Source organism: Chelonia mydas, chromosome 3 (assembly GCF_015237465.2).
Source record: "Chelonia mydas isolate rCheMyd1 chromosome 3, rCheMyd1.pri.v2, whole genome shotgun sequence".
In the NCBI taxonomy this organism is placed as follows: domain Eukaryota; kingdom Metazoa; phylum Chordata; order Testudines; family Cheloniidae; genus Chelonia; species Chelonia mydas.
The window spans coordinates 89047463-89073624 of record NC_057851.1 but is presented as its reverse complement, the minus strand read 5'-3'; the positions used below and the strand labels follow the sequence as shown (position 1 = coordinate 89073624).

General features: G+C 44.2%; 2 long non-coding RNA genes across 2 annotated transcripts in view; one reads left to right on the top strand and one right to left on the bottom strand.

Moving 5' to 3' along the window:
* Window positions 1-26162, bottom strand: part of LOC122465039 — a 179098-nt gene that overhangs the window by 140667 nt on the left and 12269 nt on the right. The window lies entirely within an intron of this gene.
* On the top strand, window positions 2760-13136 carry LOC119565693. The gene is made up of 3 exons (XR_005224503.2): window positions 2760-2897; window positions 11007-11135; window positions 12089-13136. It is a non-coding gene; the product is annotated as an uncharacterized LOC119565693 (long non-coding RNA).

Genomic DNA, 26162 nt, shown 5'->3' with positions numbered 1-26162 from the left:
TCCACAGCAGCTCTCTGTATATTTGCACAGCAGGGAGGGTAAATACTGAAAATATGTGCCAAAATAAATGTAAGCATTAGCCCTGCCACTGTAGAAGAAATTACTCAATACTGTGATCAATAGAAATTTGTTACAAACATAAGCTGATTTTTAAATCAGAATAAGCATTTACAGAGAGCTAAGGGAGTGAACAACAAATACAGAAAAAGAGCCATTAAATTATTCTGTTAAACTAGAAGAATGTTTGACATTAAGGATTTGCCTTCTCCAAATATTTGGGAGATGTGCCCTGACTAAAATACAGAAAGGATAGCTAAACTCTTAAATCACCACATCAGTGAATAGAGACAGTAGTTTAAAGAGTCATTGCTATGATATATGGGGATGTTTAAAGTCTGAGGTAACAGCAGAGCTTTAACAAATGCTCCTGTTAAAGACACTCTAGCAACTTAAAATACGTATTTTAAGCAATAACAAGAGGCTATGTCCAAACGAGTCCAAATATATACAGGGCTTTTTTTTCAAAAAGCTCTATTTTAAGACTGTTCTGATTACCAGATTTCTGTGTCCTAGTTCCCAATCCACTGTCATTTCAAAGATAAGATCATTCCTACTTTACATCAAAAGATAACACTGTGCTCAGTGACCCTGTGTGCTGTACCATGAAAACAAAGTGGATATATTCTCCTGTGGCAATAGCAAAATCAACTTCCCTTCTCATGTTTTACTAGTAACCAGTAATCAGCTTCACTTCACATCAAAATTTAGATCAGTATTTTATGTACACTTGATTAAAATCATACAAATATAGTAGGAGAGAGGGAAAGCAAAAGTGGCAAAAGGATATCCATTCATCATGTTTTCGGGGTGGAGTTGTTTCCATGGCAGTAAGGGCTCCTTTGCTAACTAACATCTCCTCATTTTGTTTTTTACTTATAAGCTTTGCTGTGATGTTCATCACCATAGTATCTGAACATCTCACAAACATTAATTAAATTTCCATCTGCCTTTCTAGGCAAGGACAATCATGATACAAAGATACAGAAAAGGGCAACAAAATGATTTGGGATACGGAACAGCTTCCATATGAGGAGCAATTAACAAGACTGCGACTTTTCAGCTTGGAAAAGAGATGGCTAAGGATATGATAGAGGTCTACAAAATCATGACTGATGTGGAGAAAGTAAATAAGGAAGTGTTATTTACTCCTTCTCATAACACAAGAATGAAGAGTTACCAAATGAAATTAATAGGCAGCAGGTTTAAAAAACAAACAAAAGGAAGTATTTTTCACACAACACACAGGCCAAGACTATAACAGGGTTCAAAAAAGAACTAGATGAATTCATGGAGGATAGGTCCATCAATGGCTATTAGCCAGGATGGCCAGGGATGGTGTCCCTAACCTCTGTTGGCCAGAAGCTGGGAATAAGCAACAGGAGATGGCTCACTTGATGATTACCTGTTCTGTTCATTCCCTCTGAAGCACCTGGCATTGGCCACTGTTGGATAACAGGATACTAGGCTAGATGGTCTGACCCAGTATGGCCATTCTTATTATTTCAATTATTTCTAACCATCAACTACAGAAAGGTTTTATGGGTACTAGGCTGAACTGGAAGTAACAATGTACTTTTCCTTTACTTACTCTGAATCTTATGTGACACATACAATAGATAAAAGAGTGTTTGCTGAATTTGACTAATTAATGAACTTTGGAAATTAAAAAAAAAAAAAGGAGTCCTACTTTATTATACTCAGTGAGCCAAAGTTTTCTGTTTCATGCAACTCCACTGAATCCAAGGGGGCTGCACAAGTGTCAGTGGGGGAAACATGGTATAAGTGTGCACATAGGGCCAACGTAAGAAGATGTAGGATATTCTCTCTCTCAACATAAAATAGAAGTCAACAAGAGCCTGATTAGTAGCATCAATTATATTCAAAATGGCAAGCTGGATAATAAGCGTCCTAATAGCTTTTCAATTTAGGAATCAGTCATCTAAGACATACATGTTGCAATGCAATAATTTCATGGTAGGCAAATGTCATGTGACAGAACAATAGGGAGCTATTCTGCTCAGTTACTACATCTGCTTCCATTGCTCTTGGAATGCAGTTGTTCTTTAGACCAAGGGGTATGGGGAGATGATCCCATCTATACACTTGCTCCACCAAATTATTGAATTAATTTCAGCATGCTGAAAGGTAGCTATGGCCTGGGTCAAAACAAGGCCAACTGTAGGTACAAAGGAGGAAAGGTGGGATTCAGCATCCCCCTCCTCAAAAGAGCTTTCTGCTCCCTTTCCCTCACCCAGCTTATCAAACCGTACAGTCTTCTCTCAACATTTCTCCCAAAGGCAGCTCCTGTCTCTGCTCAGCTGGATGTGTAAGGAGAAACTTTTGTTAACCCAGTAACATGCCTAAACCACTGCCCACAGCTGGAATACCAGCTGTTATGCTTATTGCTGAAAGCAGCTAAAATGAGGCCTTTCTGAAGCCTTAGCACAACTAACTGACCAGGAGGGGAGGGGGGAGTGAATGACCGCAAAGAGTAAACATGACCCTGCACCCTCCTGACTTGAGCTTTTTCCAAAGCATGCAGTTTTGCAAGATGGAAAGTCTGGCAATAGTTAACTATTGCTATGTGAAATACAACTGGTTAACTGATGGGAAATTCCCTGCCTGACAGGCTGGAAAATTCCACACTTAGCTTGTTCATCAAAAAAATACTTAACTGCTGAGCAGAAGCTATGTAATACTAACAAATCAGGTATAAAAAAAAAAGAAAGAAATCTGGGCTCAGTGGACATTTGAATGCCTCTCAACTTCTCCTGCAGACAGAAAGTTGGCCACTGGACATCTGCAGTTATCTGCTGGAGACCTCCTCAAGACCCTAGGTAAATATGAATCTGGGGGTAATTTGAGGTGCCCTACTAATCTGTTGCAGACATATGCAAGTGCTGGAGACTAAATAATGTAGAAGCTTTGAGTGAATGCACTTTTGTTTGCATCAACTATTTATTGGCCTGAGGCTGTATCCCCATGGATTTATTTCCTGGGATCACCTCGCGAAGAGTAAAGTTACCAAGGGTATGGAGTTCAGGGAAACCCCAGGTAACAGGTGAAGCAACAGTGGAGGGGTGGGGGTAAGAAGGGAGGTTTGTGGATAAACACTGTTTGGACAACAAAGTGATTTAGGACAGGCCTGTTGATAAGTGAGCAAGACTGACCCAGTATGCTAAATAGCGAGCGCTACGCAGTTGCCTACTTAGCCCCAGCCTAATGCTACATCTAATTCAAAACACTGGAAGGGAAAGCCCTTTTGCTTTGGACCTCAGAGCAATGGGAAATAGCTTTCTGGAAGTGGAACTCGACATCAGAAATACCACAAGCTAGCATGAACCACTTATGCACCTTACTTATGTTAACCAGAGCAGTGGTTCTCAAACTAGGGCCGCCACTTGTTCAGGGAAAGCCCCTGGCAGGCCAAGCTGGTTTGTTTACCTGCCGCGACCACAGGTTCCGCCGATCGCGGCATCCACTGTCCTCAGATCGCCACTCCAGGCCAATGGGGGCTGCGGCACAGGCCGAGAGATGTGCTGGCTGCCCTTCCTGCAGCCCCCATTGGCCTGGAGCGGCGAACTGCGGCCAGCGGGAGCTGCAATCAGCGGAACCTGTGGTCACGGCAAGTAAACAAACCGGCCTGGCCTGCCAGGGGCTCTCCCTGAACAAGCGGCAGCCCTAGTTTGAGAACCACTGGACTAGAGCTCCTCTGTGACCCTTTACGACCCTCAACAAATTCAGATAGAGTGGGCGATTCCCCCTCAATACAATTTTGATTCACAACCTATAGCTTATATTGGCAATCAAATGCCTAGAATCTGCAACAGTAACAGCATATTCGTAGTTGACTGTGGGCGTTGATTGCCCAAACCCAGATTCTGGTTAGCCAGCTGGGGCTTACACTGTTATTTATAAAAAGAAAAGGAGTACTTGTGGCACCTTAGAGACTAACCAGTTTATTTGAGCATGAGCTTTCGTGAGCTACAGCTCACTTCATCGGATGCATAGCATATCGTGGAAACTGCAGAAGACATTATATACACACAGAGACCATGAAACAAAACTTCCTCCCACCTCACTCCCCCGCTGGCAACAGCTTATCTAAAGTGATCCTCAAGTAGAGCCATTTCCAGCACAAATCCAGGTTTTCTCACCCTTCCCCCCCCCCACCCCACACACACACACATACAAACTCACTCTCCTGCTGGCAACAGCCCATCTCCCTTTGAAACCCCTCTTTATAATGCGCATGATAATCAAGGTGGGTCACCTCCAGCACTAATCCAGGTTTTCTCACCCCCCCCACACCCCCCCTTTTCCAAAAACCACACACACAAACTCATTCTCCTGCTGGCAACAGCTCATCTTACAATGTGCACAGCAATAATCCAAGTTTAACCAGAACGTCTTGGGGGGGGGGGTTGCAGGAAAAAAACAAGGGGAGACAGGCTACCTTGCATAATGACTTAGCCACTCCCAGTCTCTATTCAAGCCCAAATTAATAGTATCCAATTTGCAAATGAATTCCAATTCAGCAGTTTCTCGCTGGAGTCTGGATTTGAAGTTTTTTTGCTTTAAGATAGCGACCCTCATGTCTGTGATTGTGTGACCAGAGAGACTGAAGTGTTCTCCGACTGGTTTATGAATGATATAATTCTTGACATCTGATTTGTGTCCATTTATTCTTTTACGTAGAGACTGTCCAGTTTGACCAATGTACATGGCAGAGGGGCATTGCTGGCACATGATGGCATATATCACATTGGTGGATGTGCAGGTGAACGAGCCTCTGATAGTGTGGCTGATGTTGTTAGGCCCTGTGATGGTGTCCCCTGAATAGATATGTGGGCACAGTTGGCAACGGGCTTTGTTGCAAGGATAGGTTCCTGGGCTAGTGGTTCTGTTGTGTGGTATGTGGTTGTTGGTGAGTATTCGCTTCAGGTTGGGGGGCTGTCTGTAGGCAAGGACTGGCCTTTCTCCCAAGATTTGTGAGAGTGTTGGGTCATCCTTCAGGATAGGTTGTAGATCCTTAATAATGCGTTGGAGGGGTTTTAGTTGGGGGCTGAAGGTGACGGCTAGTGGCGTTCTGTTATTTTCTTTGTTAGGCCTGTCCTGTAGTAGGTGACTTCTGGGAACTCTTCTGGCTCTATGAATCTGTTTCTTCACTTCCGCAGGTGGGTATTGTAGTTGTAAGAATGCTTGATAGAGATCTTGTAGGTGTTTGTCTCTGTCTGAGGGGTTGGAGCAAATGCGGTTGTATCGCAGAGCTTGGCTGTAGACGATGGATCGTGTGGTGTGGTCAGGGTGAAAGCTGGAGGCATGTAGGTAGGAATAGCGGTCAGTAGGTTTCCGGTATAGGGTGGTGTTGATGTGACCATCGTTTATTAGCACTGTAGTGTTATTTATATTACTATTGTATCATAAATAGCCCAAGGCCCCACTGAGGATTGTAGTCCCATAGTGCTAGACATGACCCCTGCCATAAAGAGTATACACGTCAATGTACAGCAAGTGGATGCAGAAAACAGCAAAAGCGACGTGAAAAGGGAGACCAAAGGTAATGAGGTACCAGCAATGAACTTTACTGTAGTAGCAACAAGCCACAAAGACATGAGAGTTATTTGACTACTGTCAGGCTTCTTAGGCCAATGAAGACTAAGACCAAAGGTGGTCTTCGTCTCACAACTCTTCAGAAACTTGCTCCAAGTAGCCTCCTAATGCACAGCTCCTTCTATGCTGCTGAGGGCTAGGTCTCACAATTTATGCTGTTTATAAGAGACAGAATTGACTAGATGACTTTTTTCTATGCCATACACCAATTGCTCTGAGGTACAAACCGCATAACAGAGGTTATTTTACCTCTATATTTGGCATGGGAGTGACCGCTACTGGAATACTATGTCCATTTCTGGTGCTCACAATTCAAGAAGGATATTGATACATTGGAGAGAGTTCATAGTTGAGTCACAAGAACGATTAAAGGACTAGAAAGCCTGCCTTATAGTGACAGACTGAATAGATTGAGCTCTTTGAGTCTAACAAAGAAGGTTAACGGGTGACTTGATTACAGTCTATAACTACGTGGGGAACAAATATTTAATAATGGGCTTTTCAATCTAGTAGAGGATTTTACCCGATCAGAGGGCTGGAAGTGAAGCTAGACAAACTGGAAATGAGGCTTACATGTACATTGGTCAAACTGGATAGTCTCTACGTAAAAGAATAAATGGACACAAATCAGATGTCAAGAATTATAACATTCATAAACCAGTCGGAGAACACTTCAATCTCTCTGGTCACGCGATTACAGACATGAAAGTTGCGATATTACAACAAAAAAAACTTCAAATCCAGACTCCAGCGAGAAACTGTTGAATTGGAATTCATTTGCAAATTGGATACAATTAACTTAGGCTTGAATAGAGACTGGGAGTGGCTAAGTCATTTTGCAAGGTAACCTATTTCCCCTTGTTTTTTCCTAACCCCCCCCCCCCAGATGTTCTTGTTAAACCCTGGATTTGTGCTGGAAATGGCCCACCTTGATTATCATACACATTGTAAGGAGAGTGATCACTTTAGATAAGCTATTACCAGCAGGAGAGTGGGGTGAGGGGAGGTATTTTTTCATGCTTTGTGTGTATAAAAAGATCTTCTACACTTTCCACAGTATGCATCCGATGAAGTGAGCTGTAGCTCACGAAAGCTTATGCACAAATAAATTGGTTAGTCTCTAAGGTGCCACAAGTACTCCTTTTCTTTTTGCGAATACAGACTAACACAGCTGTTACTCTGAAACATTTCTAATGATGAAAGTAAATAACAGGTACAATTAACCAAGGGTCCTGGTGGATTCTCCATCACAGACAATTTGATGTTTTTCTAAAAGATCGGCTCTAGGTATTATTTCGGGGCGGTTCTATGGCCTGTGCTCTGCAGAGGGTGGTCCCTTCAGGGCTCATAATCTATGAGTCTAGTGAGAGACAGAGACGACCTTTGGTCTCATGGTCTCTCCAATACAGCAGAAGTGTGCCTCAGCAGCCCAACACGACACAGGTGCTTTTATGCTGCTCGTAGCCAGGTCTGGCAACAGAAACAGAGAGGTAGAACTCATCAGATTGACTTTCTATATGCCACACACCAATTTCTAGGAGGCATAAACCACCTTCTTATATAGGATTTGTTTTCCTTTCTGACAATCTCCTGCCATTTTTTATTATGGTCTGCTTTGGAATGGCCTATTAAAGGTTCCATACTGCATACTGTCACCAATCTGTATGTGAACTTATGTCAAGAGAAGCATGAAAATCCTTTCAAACCAGATATTTATGCAAAACAGAGATGAGAACATTATAGTCATAGGAACTGTCAAACAGTGGGTTTCTTTTTAAGGGCTCTTATTTCAAGTATTTGTCAGTCATGCTTTGTGAGCATTCCCCACATCAATATGGATTTATCTTTGACTGGAATATGATCAGAATTGACCTCACAAATGTTACTTAGCCATGTGAGCTGTATTCCATACACAGTGTACTGTATCAGCTTGTTTCTGTATGTGTACCACCAGCTCCAGCTGGATGCAATATACAAGTCCTCTTTGCACTTGCATTTGTGTAGAATCTATATTCAAATATTTTACTTATTCATACTAATGGAATATACAAGTAACAAAATATACAAACATACATAGATATGGGCACGCATGCGCGCACACACACACACGTTTGTATATGCCACCCTCTCTGCCCAGGAACACTTCCACTTGGCATAGGGTCAATCTTCTGGTACTCTAGGCTCAGTGACAACCCCTAATAAGTTTAACACTGCCAGCCAGGGTGAATTGGGGAATTGTGTCTGGGCCCCATACTAGTTCTTATCCCCTCTATCTGCCTTGGGCATTAGTTAATGGGCTTTAGTCTGCATGGTCATCCAGACCAGACAGCTAATCAGACTTAAGGTTTCTCCTTGTATCTCTAAACTGCATCAATGTTATTCCCACAGTTTACCTGAAATTCATTGTATTTCTTCACTTTGACATTCAGAGCACTGGGCAGTAATTAAACTGTCAATTACCCATCTCAGAGCTCTGCGATAGTTTATTTTAATGAAATGGTCACATTCCCCTCAACCATGCAGTTTTAAATCAGCCTTAGACACTGGCCAATTCAGAATGCTGTTCCTACTCTTGTGGAGAGGGGGCGGGGTAGAGGTGAGTGGCACCCACCACACTTTGTGTGATCTACACTACAGGAAGGCCCCAGCTCATTTCCGAAGTCACCACCGCTCTTTCAGGACTGGGTAGTGCCTCATCCCGTTTTGGCTTAATCTCTGATTTGAGCCCCAGCCTGATCAACCCAGTGCTTAGAGCTACTGTCAATCCTGGAGTTATGAATTTGGCTTGATGACTTCCCTTATTATGTTAAGGCATTAACAGGTCAGTGGCCGTTCATCTTTAGCAAGTGGTGCGGCAGGAGGACTGAGCACCTGATGCCAATACTCAAGGCCCAGAAAAGGTATTGGAGGATATAGACAATGGAATGATGACCAAGGAATTTGGAATCCACTAAAAAAATGACTTAACTATATTAACAAACTCATGGTTTTGGGAAAGAGGTTCTGGCAGGCCCATTTAGAGATGTCAATAAAATGTCCACAAAAACAAATATTTTGGTGATTTCATTAATCTTGGTCCAAATGCTGCTTTCTTACAGCCAGCACAATATAAGACAGCAAGTACTTGATCCATATGGCAGAGTAATAGGAAAATTGCCACTCAGACTTAGAAAATGAGTCTATTTATTGCCAACCATTTTTCTAGTAGCAATCTGACAATATCTGAAAATTTTATGGGGGCTTTATCTCATAGAAAAATGCTTGTTGAATCACAGAAGCTGTCAATACAGTTAATCTCTGATGAAACATCTTTTCAAAGAGTTACATGGTTGTTTTCAATGATAATTTTGTTACTGCTCTATAGAATAATCCCAAATGTTTCAGTCATGCTACAGTACTTAGTATTTCCCAATATGATCTCATCCCTTTCTTCTGGTAAAATATGAGTGAAGGAGCAGCTTTTTCTCTATACACACTCTTCTGGTGGTGAACCGCTACTAATAAAATATGCAGGGTAAAAGCTACATGTAACATACCTTAACATGAACTAATCTTGTATCACAAAGCTATAAGGAGCTGTTTCTTTTAATAGCTCTACCATTTAAAATCTTCACCTTTGCACAGAATACTGCAGCACTTCTAACTTTTAATCTTTATGAATGCAACAACACTAATATTGCCAGTAAGCTAAACAAGCTGCTGCCAGTATAGGAACAGAAATCAGAAAAGGACAAATATGTACAATGTTTGGTCAAAGGGGTGGGAGATTATATTTTCAGATTTTCCAACATTTAAAGACTGATAATGACCTATTTGGACAGATCCCTTCTACCAATGCAGTTTTGTCCCTTGCAATGGATGAGCTATTGGCCCAGTCTAATTTCAAGCCATGTAAGTGATGGCACTTCCACCACATCCCTGGGGAAACTATTCAGCAGTTTAATAGAACTCACTGTTAGGAATATCTGTTTCCAGATATTCATGCTCAATTTTCTTTTCCTCTGTTTCAGCATATTAGTCGTAGTTAATCTCCTCTCTCTATTCTTTTAAGGTGTTAATACATAACATGAATACAATTATGACTATGTAGAGAATATCTCTCACCCCCTCAGCCAGACCATAAAAACAATTAGAAGTTCCTTCACACTGTATGATAATCAGTATAAACTATCACAATACTGGAGCTAATTGAGTTATTCATTGTGAGTAAGTTATGAGGAACTTAGCTCATTTTTTCTGTTCACATATTTGCAAATTCATCATGAATTCTGTAGCTCTATTGGTTATTCATAAGTATTTGTCAAGGTCAAATAAAATTCAGTTTATGGATTGTTCACAAACTCTTCAGATTGACCATTCAGTATTGGTTATTTAGCACTTGTAGTGTGTGATTGGTTGTCTGAGTCACATACTATTTCTGCTCCGAGTGAATGATAGACATTATAATGAAGAATAGCAAACAGTGAACAGAGAATATGAAACAACATTCTTGTGGAACACATTTATAGATGAGTTATGGTTCAAGCTAAAAATTAATGAAAAAAAATGATTGTTATCTGGATACTCATGACTGATCCAAAGACTGGTAGCCAAATGAATGTGTCAAACTTTGTTGATAAAAATATTCTCAAAATCACTTTTTATATCACTGGACCAGCTCTGTACAGAGTAGTGAAACCTCTTTAGAAATTTTCCATACCCTTAGTTATATTACACACACTGAAATACATGAGAGCTCTTCTAAATTAATAGATCAGAAAGGAACAATGGTACAAAGATAAACAATGCATCCAAAGGTATGAATCAAGATATAATGCAGAGTTCATGATTCCTACTAAAGAAATAGCTATGGCAAATAGATATAACTCTAATGCACTAACCTATGAAATCAGGTTATATGTTCGAAGGGACAATCAACAAAGGGTACAATTTTCAAAAGCACCTAAGTGAGTTAGGAGCCTAAGCCCCATTGATTTAATATTATTTGGGAGCCTAAGTTACATTTGAAAATGGAACTTAAGTGCCTTTGAAAATTTTACCTGACATCTCAATTATTGTAAAATAAATTTAAAATTAGTTTCAGAAACCACACCTACCTCCAAGACCCTCTACCAGTTGAGATTTTACAAAGACCTGTTCGATTTTTCACGTTTTTTGTTTTCCTCTTTGCAATGTGAAAGACCCACACTAAGAGGAAATTAACTATGTAGAGGGAAACATGGAACTGATTCTACAATATAATAGAGAAAAATATTTTCCTCTCAGCTCTTTCAGTTGTAGTAAACTTAAGTAAATATTTAGAAGTGCAATTTAACTTGCAATGTTCCTTTAAGTTTCTATTTTACAGTACTGTACAGAAAGACGAAGCATCATGCTGAAGAAATGGAAGAGGAATGCAGCAATGTTCTTTGTAGTTCTTCGGCTGTATGCTTGCCATTGTCTGCATAGCAGTCATTTGTTCTGTAAGTCTCTCTCTTTTTCCTCTTTAATTTATTTATATACATTGTGTGCATCTGATTTGTGCCTTTTTCCTCCCGAAGTAACATACAGTAAACTGATGTGCCTACAGTACCTCTATTTGGTTGTTTCCTAAGGAATACAACTATTTTGAGAAAATTGAGAGTAAACTATTAGTTTTCTATAGCCATTAATATGCTGTTGATATAACTACCACCACAATATATGTATAATATAACAGTTGCCTTTTTCTTTAATTGCATCCCCAGACTGGGCTTAAACAGAAGAAATTCCTTCAAAGTAATGTTTATTTCATTAAACTAAATTTTTAAAAAAACAAAAACCACCCACTGTTTTGGAACAGTGACATCAAGGTCTAAAACTCCATGACTTCCACTCATACTGTGCATTAAATATTGTGTTTATTTTGTTTTTTCTCAGTTGAAAAAGTGCACTAATAACCTGCAGTTACTGAATGCACATCAGTTACTGGAGCCTGAACAATGGAATAACCAGAGATTATTGTGTTCTTAACACAATGCATCTTTTCTGTGATTGAGAAAAAAAACACACACACACACCACTCTCCTTTCCTTAATGCCCATTTGTAATTGTATCCCAGAGGTGTGCGCAAATGTGAAGTGATCAAAAATAAAATGGGGGTTTAATAAATCTCAGTAAGGAGCTGTACAGAAAGCAGCACTGTTTATTCAGAAAAAATTGCAAGAAAATTGCTCCTTTTCAACTCACAAAAAACTAGTTTTACTAATATATCCTTGACCCTCTGGATTATGAATGGTAATTAAGTTCCCTATCAGAAAGTCCTGCTGTAAGTCAGTTTTTTTCTGTTGACTGGCTTCATATTCCTGCCTGGCTCTATATCCTGGGAAGTTTAGCTTACATTTTTACTCTGTGTTTACTCTTTTTACATCCCACTCAAAGCTGCTCTTGCTCCTAGATGGACGGACATGATCTAAAGGAGCATCATTTCTAAATCAACAGTTCTCAAACTTCATTGCACTGAGATCCCCTTCTGACAACAAAAAGTACTACACGACCCCAGGGCCCTGTATTACTCTAGAAGAGTTAATATTTTAAATTTAAAAATGCATTAAAAGTGTGTATCTACAAAAAACTATCCACTAAATATTTAAACTCACAATACAATTGCAAGACAATCTTTCTATCCCAGCAGTAAAATAAATAAATAAATAAATAAAATAAAATAAAAATGTACCTAATGGGAGTGATGAGCTTGTATTGATGAACACAAATCCTTGAAGTGGGGCTCTCTGTGACTGAGGTAAAGACCTGTCATCTTCATCAGTGATTGTATGTGTTTTTCAGGAAAGTCAGTGCTGAAAAGCTAGCTTCACACAGGTGGCATGAGTGGTCAGTGCTGCAGACGACAGCTCTGTATATTCTTCTCACACACAAATCCAGAAGTTAGCAAGAAGTTGTTCAGAAAAATCTCAGCATCAATGTCACATCCATTAATGCTTTTTTCACTGTTAAGTTGGAGTTGCCAACTTTCATGCGGTAAATAAGCACCCTGACTGTCACAATAAGCCAAAAATCAAGCTAATCCCTTTCACAACAAGGCCAAAATAAGCCAATCCCTAAGAACCCCAACACTCTATGGGATTAGTTCCCCACAGCGTGCAGTCTGGGACTGTGATGGGTCCGCTGTGCACCCCGACTCTCCCTCTGCCTTGTCCCTGCTTGCTCCCGCTTGCCGGGAGCCAATAATAATTAAAAAAAAAAAAAAAAAAAAAGCAACAAGCTACAAGCCAAAAACTAGCCAACAAGCAACTCACAAGCCCCAAAAAAAGCCCAATTTCTGTGGTTTTTAGCAGGTTTGGCATGTCTGCTGTAAGTGCCATAACAGCATTTGCAGTCGTTCTGCATTAAAGGGATTTCCAATCCACGCCACTGTTTTCCGATCCTCTTCAGGAAATGCTTCCAAAACTGCAGTTTAAGGCTTTCCAGGTGGCTGATGATAATGGCCTACAAGTCGTGCTTCGGGCAAGGCATTTTCATTCAAAAATACAACCAGTTTTAAAAAAAAAATGCTTCGAAATTGCCAATCTCCACACGAGCATACCACAAAAAGTTTCTTGATCCAACTTTAAATTTTGTCAGTGACAGAAAAGATAGAAGTGTCTTGCCCTTGAAAGTATTTAAAACATTTAGACATTCAAAAATGTCTGCCAAGTAAGCTAGCAAAGCAAGCCACTTGGTATCTGCAAACTTCCGCCAGCAGGGAATCTTTGTCTGAAAGAAAAATTCTCACTTCCTCTCCGAGCTCAAACAAACGATTGAGAACCTTTCCTGGAGACAACCAGCAAACTTGTGTGGTAAAGTGATGGTGTTCAGCTCCCATCTCATCACACAAAACTCCAAACAGACACACTTGTTGAGCTACACTTGATGAAGATGACTGTGTGAATGGGTGCCCCCCGCCCCCTTTTTTTGGCACAACTAGAGCTTGCCTGTGTAGAATACCATGAGTCCAAACTGCTTGCGGTGCAACAGCCTGCACTCGGGTGACTAGCCCACTGTTTTTTTCCCAGTCATTGCATGAGCACCATTAATGCAAATTTCTACACAGCACTGCCATTTCAAGCCAGAATGAGAGGGAAAAAAAGCTTACCACAGCTCTTTGCACTTTTGGAATGGCCGGCAGAACAGGTATTCCTCTTGGAATTTTACATGTCAGCATCTGAGCAGCACCCAACACATTTGTCATTTTGTCAAGTTGAATGGGACAGGGGGGAAAAGGACTTTGCTTGATTTTGGTGATGACTTGTTCAGTCACGTCATTTGCCATACTGTGAATACCCTTGGCAAAAGGGTCGTTAGATACAGGAATCGAATCAAGTAGAGTTTCTGGACCTTGCCCCAGCATAATCAAATCCATTTCCTTGATACATGGAATACTCCTGAGGGCATTCTGCATCAAAAAAATTAAAAATTCTGCAATATTCTGCAAATTTTATTTGTCAATAAATAAATGCAGAGCCTCCAGCATGGCAGTGGGGAGCACAGGCCACTGGCTGCATGAAGGTGAGAGAACATCCTGTAGCTTCCCCACCCCCGGGACAGAGACTCAGTGGTGAGGCTGTACCTGACCCTGACACAGCACAAGGCCTGAGTTTGCCCAGAAACATCCTGGGGCCCTGCCCCTCTGCACCAGGTGCAGGGCAGGCAGCATCCAAGTGTGGAGAGGCTCAGGGTGGAGGGATCCAGGTGTAGGGTGAGATGGTTCTATGTGGGACAATGTAGTTGCAGACAGCTCAGTGAGGGGGGGGTCTAGGTCTGGGGGAGGATCTGGATGCACCGAGGCTCATCAGGGGGTTCCAAGTGCAGGGGCTTCCAGGTGAAAGTGGTTGGAGCTCAGCAGAGAGGTCTGGGTGCAGCTAGCTGGGGGTCAGTGGTGTGGGGTCTGAATGTGGGGACTCAGGGTGGTGAAAGGATGGGGCTCATCAGGGTGGGGGTTTGAGTGCAAGGAGCTCAGTGTGGGGTGGTCAGGGTGTAGGGGGCTCCAGATGCAGGGGTTGAGATTCAATGGGTTGTAGTTTGGGTATGGAGGGCTAGGGAGGTTCTTAGTGTATGGGGTGAGGCTTGGCGGGGGTGTCCGAGTATGGGAGGTCTGGATGCATGGGGGTTGGGCAGTTGGGTTCCCCCATACCAATGACTCTCCTCCCCTGGAGCTGAGGAGCGATAGGAGCAGGAAGCAGAGGAGGATGCTGAGCTTTCTGCAGCTGGGAGATGTTTCTGGGGGAAGGTCTGACACAGCCCAAGCCACTCCTTGTGCTGGAAGAGGAAGTCCCATCCTTTCCTGCCTCCAGCCCAGCCAGGACTAGTAGCTGATCCTGGCTGAGGGTAGGAGCCACTGGCTGGGGTGCCCCCAGCCCTGTAGCGATTTATCGCTCAGCCAGCTGCTCTGGGTGCCTGAAACATTGCACCTGCATAACTAGGGAACGGTGCATGACTGATCTTGCAGCTTTCCTTTGCTTCCCTGTCAGAAAGTCATTTTTCTGCAGGGAAGCAAAGAAATCTGTGGGTGACATGAATTCTGCACCCCGACTAAATCTTGCACTAGGGCCCCAGGAGCAGCTACCAGGAGCCGACAGCTGGCCCCTGCTCCAGCAGCAGGAGCTGACTGTCCCCAGCCACCCGCTGCTCCAAGGCCCCTGGGGAAATTGCTGCTCTGACGGCCTCCAGGACTGCCCTGGGGCCACTGCTGCTCCAGGGCCAGCCATACTGGGTGCTGCTTGGGCAGCCCCCAAGGCCAGCTGGTCCTGGGGTTGCCCAAACAGCAGCCAGTGCAGCTGGCCTCAGGGCTAGGGATCAGAGCTGGGATCAGCCACACCAGCTGCTGCAAAAGTCAGTGAGGTCCTGGAGGAAATCCATGACCTCTGTGACAGACTCACAGCCTTACTCATGGGCTCTCTCATTTGCTGGAGCTGCCATTTTCAGTACTGTTTTCTGGCCCTTTAGCTCTCAGCTGTCACTGGAAAAAAAAATCGAGTGGTTTTGTTTGAAGAGAGCTGTGCCGTGTCTTCAAGTGCCACAACATCTTTGATGGTTTTAAGCTCTCCCTTTGCCAGTACTTCACCACACGCTACGGCCACAGGCCCTCCTCAAAACCAGTCTCTGTAAATCCATATTCCAAATTGTATTTGTGGTTTCTTGGTTTTTTTTTTTTTTTTTTACTGTTGCTCAGATCCTCATGGTCAGCCCTTCTTTTGCCACACGTGGCAATCGATCCCTCTTCATTACACCACATTTCTTCAGAAAAATGGGCCATTGCAAAACTTATTTCGACAACAACTTTTAAAACTGGCTTTAACCACAAGGTGCTAAGTAGGTTGCTAGGTAACTATTTCAGACAGCTCCAACAGGCATGTGCCTGAGAAGAGGAAATGACGCATTATAAAATAAAATAGCTGTAATTTAACAGAACTACTTTTATTATTATTTGTCTTTGCCTAGGTGACCTCATTAAAACCAACTCAGTTTAAGAACCACTGTCCTGGATCACTCTCAGTGGTACTTCATGACAGCACTGAAAAATATGCAAAACAGAAGCAAGGGCAACAGTTTTCTTAGAGACAGGTCTCATTTCAGCTATTCACCCAGCGCGCGCGCACACACACACACACACACACACACAAAGGAGTCTCACATCCTGCTATTGAGAGCCCAGGAAAAAGGCATTTCTACAATTGCTTTTTAAATGGGCTTGTGACATTGACTGGCTCTACTTGGAGAATGTGGAACTCATGTCTGTTTGAGGAACAGTCAACAAAATACATTACAGCAGTTCATGAACAGTTCATTTGAAGATTAGTTCATGAACTACTGATTACAGCTTAACTGAGCATAAGCCAGAAGCTATTGATGAATCAATTAAGATCTGGCTGATCAAATGCTTTAAAGAGTTTTTTAAATTTATTTGAAGAGACATTTAAGCTGTGCTTTACCCCTCTCTGCCTTATATAAACTTGTTTAAGGATGGAGTGGCTGGGAAAGTGGGAGAGTATTAAAGGACCAAAAGCAGCACTGAATGCCAAGCTCATGCAGTGCAAGGGCCAAATGAGAGTAGCCTATCCCGAATCCTCTGTCCCTCTGCCCTGTTGTCTGCCTTTTGGGATTCCAACCCTTTATTCCTTCACTTTCGGGGTTCTCTCTTTCTGCTCCCTTCCTCGAGATCAGCGGTCGGCAACCTACGGCACACGAGCTGATTTTTAATGGCATGCTGCTGCCTGCCGGGTCCCAGCCACCAGCCCCGCTCAGCCCACTGCCAAACCCAGGCCGGGACCCCCGCAGGCAGCAGCGTGCCATTAAAAAGTCTGGGGCAGGGTGAAGAAGCTTGATCCTGCTGGCTGCTGCTGCAGGGCAGGCAAGCTCCCCCCTCCCCTGCCTCTTCCCCCAGCATGCGGGGTTCCTGCCCCTCCTCCTCTCCCTCCCTGCAGCCGATCAGCTGATGGCCCTTGTGCAGGAGTGGGAGAAGCAGAGCTGCAGCACACTCGCTGCTCCAGGGAGGAGGCGGAGAAGGGGTGGGGACAGGGCCTTGGGGAAGGAGGTGGAATCAGGGCATATCCCCTCCAGCCCCCTCCCATAAGCCACTCAGGGCAGGGGGCTGGAAGCACCCCCACGACCCCAGCCCACACCCCCAGCCCTCTGCCCTGATCCCCCCTCACACCCAGCCTCCTGCCCTGACTCCTGCACCCTCCTCACATGCCCCCACCGCCCCCACCCCCCATGCCCTGACTCTTGCACCCCCCACGTTCCTAACCCCACCCTGAGCACCAAACAGGAGCTCCTGCACCCCCCCAACATTCCCATCTGCACCCCTTGCACCAAATGGGAGTTGCCCAGGTAAGCACTCCACCCCCAAACCTCCTGCCCCAACCCTGAGCCCCATTCTAGCTCCTGGCCAGACCCTATACCCCAACCCCCAGCCTGCTCCTTCACCCCCAGCCCTGTGCTCAGTGCACTCCCACCCTCAGCTCAGTGCAGAGAGAGAGGAAGAGACTGGGCTAGAACCAGGGAGAAGGTAGGTGCCCACTCTATGTGGGCAGGGCCGGGATCCCAGACCGGCAGCGGGCTGCCTGGCAGGAGCCGGCAGATGGAACCCCAGACCAGCAGTGGGCTGAGTGGCAGCAAGCTGAGCCGCTCAGCCCGCTGCCAGTCTGGGGTTCTGGCTACCGGCCCCTTGCCAGCTGGGGTCCGGGCCGCTTGCCCTGCTCAGCCTGCTGCCAGTCTAGGTGAATGGAACCCCAGGCTGGCAGCGGGCTGAGTGGGCCAGTGGCATAAGATCAGCATTTTAATTTAAATTTTAAATGAAGCATCTTAAACATTTTGAAAACCTTGTTTACTTTACATACGACAATAGTTTAGTTATATAATATATAGATTTATAGAGAGACCTTCTAAAAACATTAAAATGCATTACTGGCACACGAAACCTTAAAGTGAATAAATGAAGACTCGGCACACCACTTCTGAAAGGTTGCCGACCCCTGCTCTAGATCTAGTCCTCCTTCACTGATTTTTATTCCTGCTCCTCTCCCTGCTGTTCAGCCATTCTTCCTTTTCATATATCCCCTTTTTCAGCTTTGATTCCATTTGTCTGGACTTCTCACCCTTCTTTCTCCCTGTTAAAACTCGACCAGACCCATGGTCCAAGTAGACCACTATCTTGTCTCTGACTATGATCAGTACCCGATGCTTCAGAGAAAGTATGATAATCCCCCAAGATGGACAAATGTGGACTAACTTGCTGTGATGTAATGGACAAAACCCAGCGCAAGGAGGAGTTAAAGGTTTGAAGCTGGCCCTGCCCTGGAATACCTGCCAGCAATATCAAGTCCAGAGAGAGGGCCCTCTGTGTGGAGGGAATAAAAAGGATGACTTCAGAATACTACACTCAGACACATCCTTAGAGGGAAGGACCTTGTTCACCTCTTGACCACGGTGTTGATTTGTGGCAATGAGTTCTGCCTGGTTTTGTATTTTAAACACAGGGAAAACTGGCACATACACATTTACTTTCTCTGTACCATTCATCATTCGGCATGCCTCTACTGCATCCCCTATATGCCTCCTTTCTATTTTAAGAAGAAAAAAAATACCTTTTTATAATTTAGATTTATAAAACAGAAAAGAAAGTATACTCCCCCAATCTTAATCTTTCTACACACAGTAATTCCTGTGTTTATCACCTGTCTCTGGATGCCCACCACTCCCTTCTAATTCTGCTATCCCTTTTTGAAGATGGGTATCCAGAAATGAACACAATTGCAACTGAGGGCATACAATGGGATCATTAGTTCTTCAGTAGTTTCTATCCTATTCTCTGTGCAACCTAAGGTTTTCTTTTTGACCACTGCGGCAAACTGAAAAGACATTTTCGCTGAGTGGTCCACAGTGACAAAAAGGTCTTTGACTAAGACAAGCAGATGAATGATGACAAACACATGGCACACTGCAACTTCATTAATTATACCTTGGGGAGGGACACTACGGTGCCCATCCCTGGTTTTCTCCTATCAGTCATTTAACTGATTCCACTATTACTTACAGCAAAACCACCACCACTTCCTCCTCCTCCAGATAGACCTCTTCCCGCCCCCAGCATAAGGGAGGTGGATTGACAGACCACAAGGCTGGCTGAGGAGGAGCTTCAGTCTGCAGAGAATTCAAGCTCCTCCCCTCTGCAAGCACAAGGTCCAACTGTCCAATCGTGGTTCTCATTTACTTCCTACAGTTGACCCTTTCAGCTTTAACCCACACTGGACACCAGCCACTCGGAGTACCAGCAATTAGCATGGATGCACCCCATACCTACCATGCCCGGTACCCATCTCCTGACCTAATCATTAAAGTCAAGAAGCCAAATCTCAAGCCCAGCTTTGTACAGATGAATTTCATTCTCCTTAAAGAGCACTGGGCCATCATATCAGATATTGTTCTGTGTTAGCACCACCACCCCTCTTCCCACTATCCTGGCTAAATCATGGTTCATACTTTTAATTCCTCTGTTGACATAGGTTGGCTCAATGGCACCCTGACCAAATTCATCTTGCAAACATCTCTGATTGAACCAATGAGAGCAGTGTCCCATTTCAGGGTAACTGCACCTATATCCCCCCTTCCTCCCCCTCTGCCGGCCCCACGGCCCAGCAAGGGCACCCACTTTTAGGCTTCCCCAGCCACCACATCTCTTGGGCAGAGACCAACATCTCCCTCCTTCCTCACCAGGGTTTTTCCAGGCTGCACACTTTCCTGCCTATGCTACAATATCCCCATCAATTCAGACAGCCTCAACAGGCTAATGTCTGCACTTCACTTTCTTTGTAGAGGGTATAAACAATGTAACTGCTCACAGTTAGGTTTCCCCACCACCCTTTCTGAGCAAAGACTTTTTTTATGATGAAAGCATTAGAGAGAAAACCTTAAAAACAATAAAAACCTGCAGCTTTTTGCTCAGAACAAAAACACAAGTAAGTCAGCCTCTCCTTTATACAGCTTCGGCCTTTGATCTACAGATGCTGGGAATAGACACTCTTTCAGACAATGGTTCTCCCCTCAAGGTGTAGCTTCAAAAAGTTGGGTCCACAGGTGGCAATTTGCATTCATCTCCTCCCCCCAGGTATTTCCTAGGAAGCCCATTTAACTTTGTGTCCCAAAAGTTCCTTCTTGTTTGGCACATTTAAAATAGTATTTTGAAGCTCATAACACTTGCCTGCATTTACATTCCCCACATCTCCCCCCTAGAGAAATTACAGCCAATCCCACAATACATAAACTTTGTATTTAATATAATGGAGTCCAGAGGTACTGAATTAAATTTAAGCACATTTTTTCAATGATATCGTAGGAAAATGCCATGTCACAGGTCAGGCCACAACTGCATAATCAGCTCCACATCCCTCTATATCCCAATCCATAAATTTTACCCAGTGCAGTCCTCAATCATTTTCCCTAGGTGAGTAATCAGGACATTAAGTGGCTATAGGTTGGCCGTCAATGAGCACTGTGGCCAATTCATGCCCTGTCTGCCACACCACTGAAGACAGACCAGAGCTGAGCTTTAAGGCTATCTTCAGCTGGTGAGACACAGCCACAATTTCTTAATCAACCCAACCTCAACAAGCAGCATCAATAAGTGCTGGGACCAGCTCATGCCAGTCTACCATATTAAAAGAGGATCCCACACCTGCCTCTCCATCTGAACTCCTGCTAACCTTCTGAATGCATACAGCTTTGGGTCTTGAAACCCAGAAGTGATCCACCTGCTGACCTGACTGCCTTTTTGTGGACCCAATGCACTATGGAGTGCCTGCAAATCAGAACGTCTGCTATGCTTTGGATAGCCTCCAGAATCCAGAAAGGGTTAGTTATACTCAGGGCCAGCAACCTTTCCTCTGGGGCAGACAAGTCCTATATTTTACTTCCAGCACCCTATGGCCCGAATCTTACAAGAGTCAAAATCCTCCAATGCTGCTGATGTTGCTGCTCCAATCCTGAAAGAATGTGTTCCAGAGTTAGCCCGGTTGAGAATGCAATAGGCCAATGCTTTTTTTCATACCTCAGTGAACTGGTTTCTTGTCAGGAAAAAGCATGTATAAACAGCAGCCCCAGCTCCTGGTTCCATATAGCTAGGATAGCTTTGACTGCCCTTATGGATCACAGGCATATATTGCACATGCTTGCTACAACACCATAGCCACTTTCCCACTCTGGTATGTTTTAGAGTACCTTAAGTGCAGTGACACTGCACTGGATGACAACCATATCTCCAATAGTTCAGCTACCCATCTGGACCTGCCCATGACTGTGGTAGGCTCCAACTCACGTACCTTCAAGGCCCCAAAAGTGGTCACCACAAAAAGGCGCCTTAAACAAAATGTCCTCAATCCCACAACTGTATATCTTGGGCAAAGCATTTAATAGCCCTATAATTTCTGTGGTTATGGGATTCCTGTCATCCCTCCTGTATCAGTCACCTCTGGACCATCCCTGCAAGAGCTTTTGCACTGAAATCTCTATATGGGTATGGGAAATGTGTTAGCCTGTCCTTTTGGTGTAGGCTAACTAGTCGACAAGATATAGTGAAGGGAGCTAACCTGTGGTGCACCAACACTGCATACCCTAGGTCACATATCCTGGAGTCCTTCCCAAGCTCTAAGTTCTGAGAGCTCAGTAAAGCAGGCTTTACAGACCCTGAACATCCTCAGAGCAACTGTGTTCAGCTAGACCTGTGGCTGTCAGAAGCCAGGGTTCCACAGTTGGTTCAGCATCACTTGTGGATTTCTGCTGGCCAACAAGATGAACTCCCAGAATCTGTTGTCCGCCAGCCACAAGGTGAACAGTCCCAGACGAGGCTGTGGTTTCTGTCAGCTGAGATCTCCCTGTCCTAGTCTGCCCCTCAATCTGGATAGGGTGGGGGCTTTCATCAGTTCCCTTCCTCAGCATCGGTGCCTTGCCAGTGGTCCCCTGTCCTCTTTAAGGACCAGTGGAAATCTTTCCCCACTTGGAGCAGCAATTTGAGGTCCATGATTCCCTAGGAAAGCTATATAAAGGAATCTATCCGTGAGGCCACCATTCTCAATGCTTCCATGACAGCCAGACTGGGATCCTCCAGAGCACGAGAGGAGACAAGTCCTCTATGGTCCATGGGCTGCCCTCCTCCTAAGTCAGAAGGAGGTAAGGGAGCCGGGCCCAATGCTGTCCCCACAATGGCTCCACCATGTGGACCCCAGCACCATCCCCCACCAGCCAAGGGTGGCGGGAGGGGACCCAGTATCTTGCCAGGTTCCAGTCTAAAGTCTCTGGGAGCATGTTCATGAAGTTGCCCATGCCACACCAGCAGCAGACACCACCACATGTGTCCTGTTGGGGGGGGGGGGGAGGGGGGGGAAGAGAGGAGCAGCAGCACCCCACATGGGCCTGACAGCAGGACCCAGGAGCCTCTCTCTGCACCCTCTTTCCTGCAAGTAGGGAGAGGGCAGCCACATCTTACTCAGTCCCTGCAGATTCCCCCAAGTTGATTATATTCTTTTTTGGCTCAGGAAGCAAGCTATGTCAGCCCACCCCATTCCTCCCAAACAGGACTCCTACAACAGGCTGTGCCTCCAGCTTGGGAAATTTGGCTGTGAAGCCCCTGGCGGTACAAAGACCTCTCCAGTGGTGTGCATCCCCATAAGCAGGGAGGGAGTCCTAGAGATGCTACCTTTCCTTCTTGCACTGCTTCTCCTAGGTACAGAAGACCCCTCAATTCTGCCTTGTCCTGGCATCTGGGGCTGTGAACCCAAATGAGCCCAAGTGTCAGTTTTGTTACCATGATTCTTCCAGCATTACCCACATGTTGTCCTGCTCCAGGCTTAATTAGGGAAACGGGGCACAGCACACCATGCTCACCTAAGGTAACAAAACATACATTTCTAGTATCAGAGGGGTAGCCATGTTAGTCTGGATCTGTAAAAGCAAAGAGTCCTGTGGCACCTTATAGACTAACAGACGTATTGGAGCATAAGCTTTCGTGGGTGAATACCCACTTTGTCGGATGCATGTAGTGGAAGTTTCCAGAGGCAGGTATAAAGATGGAAGCAAGAGTCAGGCTAGGGATAACGAGGTTAGTTCAATCAGGGAGGATGAGGCCCTCTTCTAGCAGTTGAGATGTGAACACCAAGGGAGGAGAAACTGCTTTTGTAGTTGGCTAGCCATTCACAGTCTTTGTTTAATCCTGAGCTGATGGTGTCAAATTTGCAAATGAACTGAAGTTCAGCAGTTTCTCTTTGAAGTCTGGTCCTGAAGTTTTTTTTTTTGCTGCAGGGTGGCTACCTTCAACTCTGCTATTGTGCGTCCAGGGAGGTTGAAGTTCTACAGGTTCTATATTGCCATTCCTAATACCTGATTTGTCTCCATTTATCCTTTTATATAGGGACTGTCCAGTTTGGCCAATGTACATAGCAGAGGGCCATTGCTGGCACATGATGGCGTATATTACATTGGTGGATGTGCAGGTGAATAAAGAGGTGACAGTGTGGCTGATCTGGTTAGGTCCTGTGATGGTGTCGCTGGTGTGGATATGTGGGCAGAGTTGGCATCGAGGTTTGTTGCATGGATTGGTTCCTGAGTTAGAGTTAAATACATTTCTAGTACTTCCCAAGCAAAGGAATTATTTCTGAATAGGATGCCTACTTATCCCATTGACCAATGGCCACAGATTCAGACAACTACTGTTGGTATTCATAAGTCATAGCAGATCCATGAGCATCAATGGACTTGTACATCTCTGCTGCTACCTCCACTTTTAGAGGTATCCTAAATTTTCTATCAAAAGTCCTCTTTCTCCCATCTCATTCTGTAATGCTTGATTTATGTGTTCCCAATTAATGGCTTAAACACAAGGGGAAAAAACCAAAGAATTCTTGAAGAATTGAGCCTCCAGAGGTGTAACAAGATCATTTAATTTAGTGGAGGACTGTGAATGACACCATGAGTGATAAAACTAGTGTTGGGTTTTTTTTGTTTGTTTGTTTTTTGTTTTTAAACACACCATTTAAAAGAAAGATCGTTAAAGCAAACAGGCATTACAGGATAACCCATACACTGCATTGTACTCCCATTCTAAATGGAATGATGCAGACAGGAAAAATGGGCATAATCCTTTTTCTAACAGTAACCTTGATGGTGGATGGTCATGCCACTCTAAAATTACTGTGCTAGCCCTTTTATAATCACTTACAATAACACCTCTAATAGGATCGGCACCAGTCTCTCATGAGTGGCCCCTTCCTGATCAGGTGTGAGCCTGCTTTTCTTTCAGTTCTTACAACCGGGCAGCACCTGCCTCTTGCAAGCATCCCCCAGCTGATGGTTCTTTCAGCAGGTCTTCAGTGATTCATTGCTCCAGTCGAGTCTCACAGACTGTCACCCTTTCCAGGGTGAACAGTGTCTAGTTCTTACTCATGGCCCTGTTATGGGTACATAGCACCAAGGCTTCCTCATCAGCAGCACTGCCTTCTTTAACAGCCCAACAGCTTTAACCAGATCAACAGGGCTCATCGCAGTACTCTTGCCTGGTCTGGCTAGATTCTGGGCTCAGTCTGGCTGCACTCTTCCACCTAGCACCTGGGTCTTCAGCAGCCTTCCCTGGGCTCAGTCCTGCCTGCAGTGAGCTGTCCACGGTCCTGCTACTCTTCCAGGCACCAGATCCTCCCTCTTTGAGCTCCAGGAAGCAACTGAGTGCTCTGCTGCTTCATTTTATATGGCCCTTCTGGCCCCTGATTGATTGTTCCAGCAGCCCCTCTGATAGGCTGCATGGAGAGCTTCTTTTCTGGGGCGGGGTGAGGTAAGGCTGTGAGGCCTCCATCAGGGGCCTCCAGACCTCCTCCACACAGTCATAGCCCCTTAATTAGCATTAAATCCACCTTTTACAATATCTATATTTCCACTGCTGTAATTAAATATTTTCTACTTTCTTATGGGCTATTTAACATTAAGCATGATCTTAACTAACATCGGAGTCAATGCCATACGGATAACTCATTACAGACAGCAGTTTCCAAAATATTAACAATTTATGTAAGACACTTGTAAAAACCAGTTAGAACCAAAAAAGGTTTGCAACGTGACCAGAGGTGATGCTTTAATTTGCTTCTGAATGGCCTCTTTTGACTTCGCTCATATTTTACCAGGCCTTGCTTGACGTTTGACAAGTCTATTTCTAGGAATAGATTTTTTTTGCCTACTTAAAGTACAGCACATTTCTCTGTAACATAAGCAACCATCTCTATAGGCTATAGTTTTTAAAGAGACCACATCAGAACTGTAAGGTCAAGAGTTTCTTATATTGCAACTTCAACATGTCAGCCTTTTTTCTTTAATTGGAGATCCTGATGGAGAGTTTTCAGACACTGTGCTCCCATCATTCGGCCTTCCTCCCAGATTTTCATAAGAGCAGTTCGTGGATCTCTGGAGAGCAGAGATGTATTTTATCCTTCATATTCTTCTCGAAGACAAACGAACAAACAAGGTACTGTGACCCAGGGTGCCTGGGGTAGCCCTCACTGAAAATGCCAAGGTCAGGGCAGGCTACAAAAAGGAGAGCAGACACTCCCAAAACTGGTGGGTAACACTGAAGTTAAACTCACCAACCAGTCACAAATTGCACTTCTGATCCCCCACAATGGTGATCAAGAAGCTAAAAAAAGAAAATCACAGAGCCCCCTTATTGGGAGCCAGAGAACTGGAATGCAATCAGCATGTAGGTCCAAAACAGTGAAAAGTTACTTCAAAAAAAAAATTCTGTTCACTATACAAAATGTTCTTCTGAACCCCAAAGGGCCACCCACATTGCCAGGTCAATATTAGATTGGATCTTACCCCAAAATACCATGCTGCCGACCCATCCTTTAGTGTCAGAAACTAAAGGTTTATTAGAGAGAAAGAGAAAGAAAGAAAAGGAAGAGGGTTGTTATCTGAGTGTTTTATCATTTACATACAGAGATTCA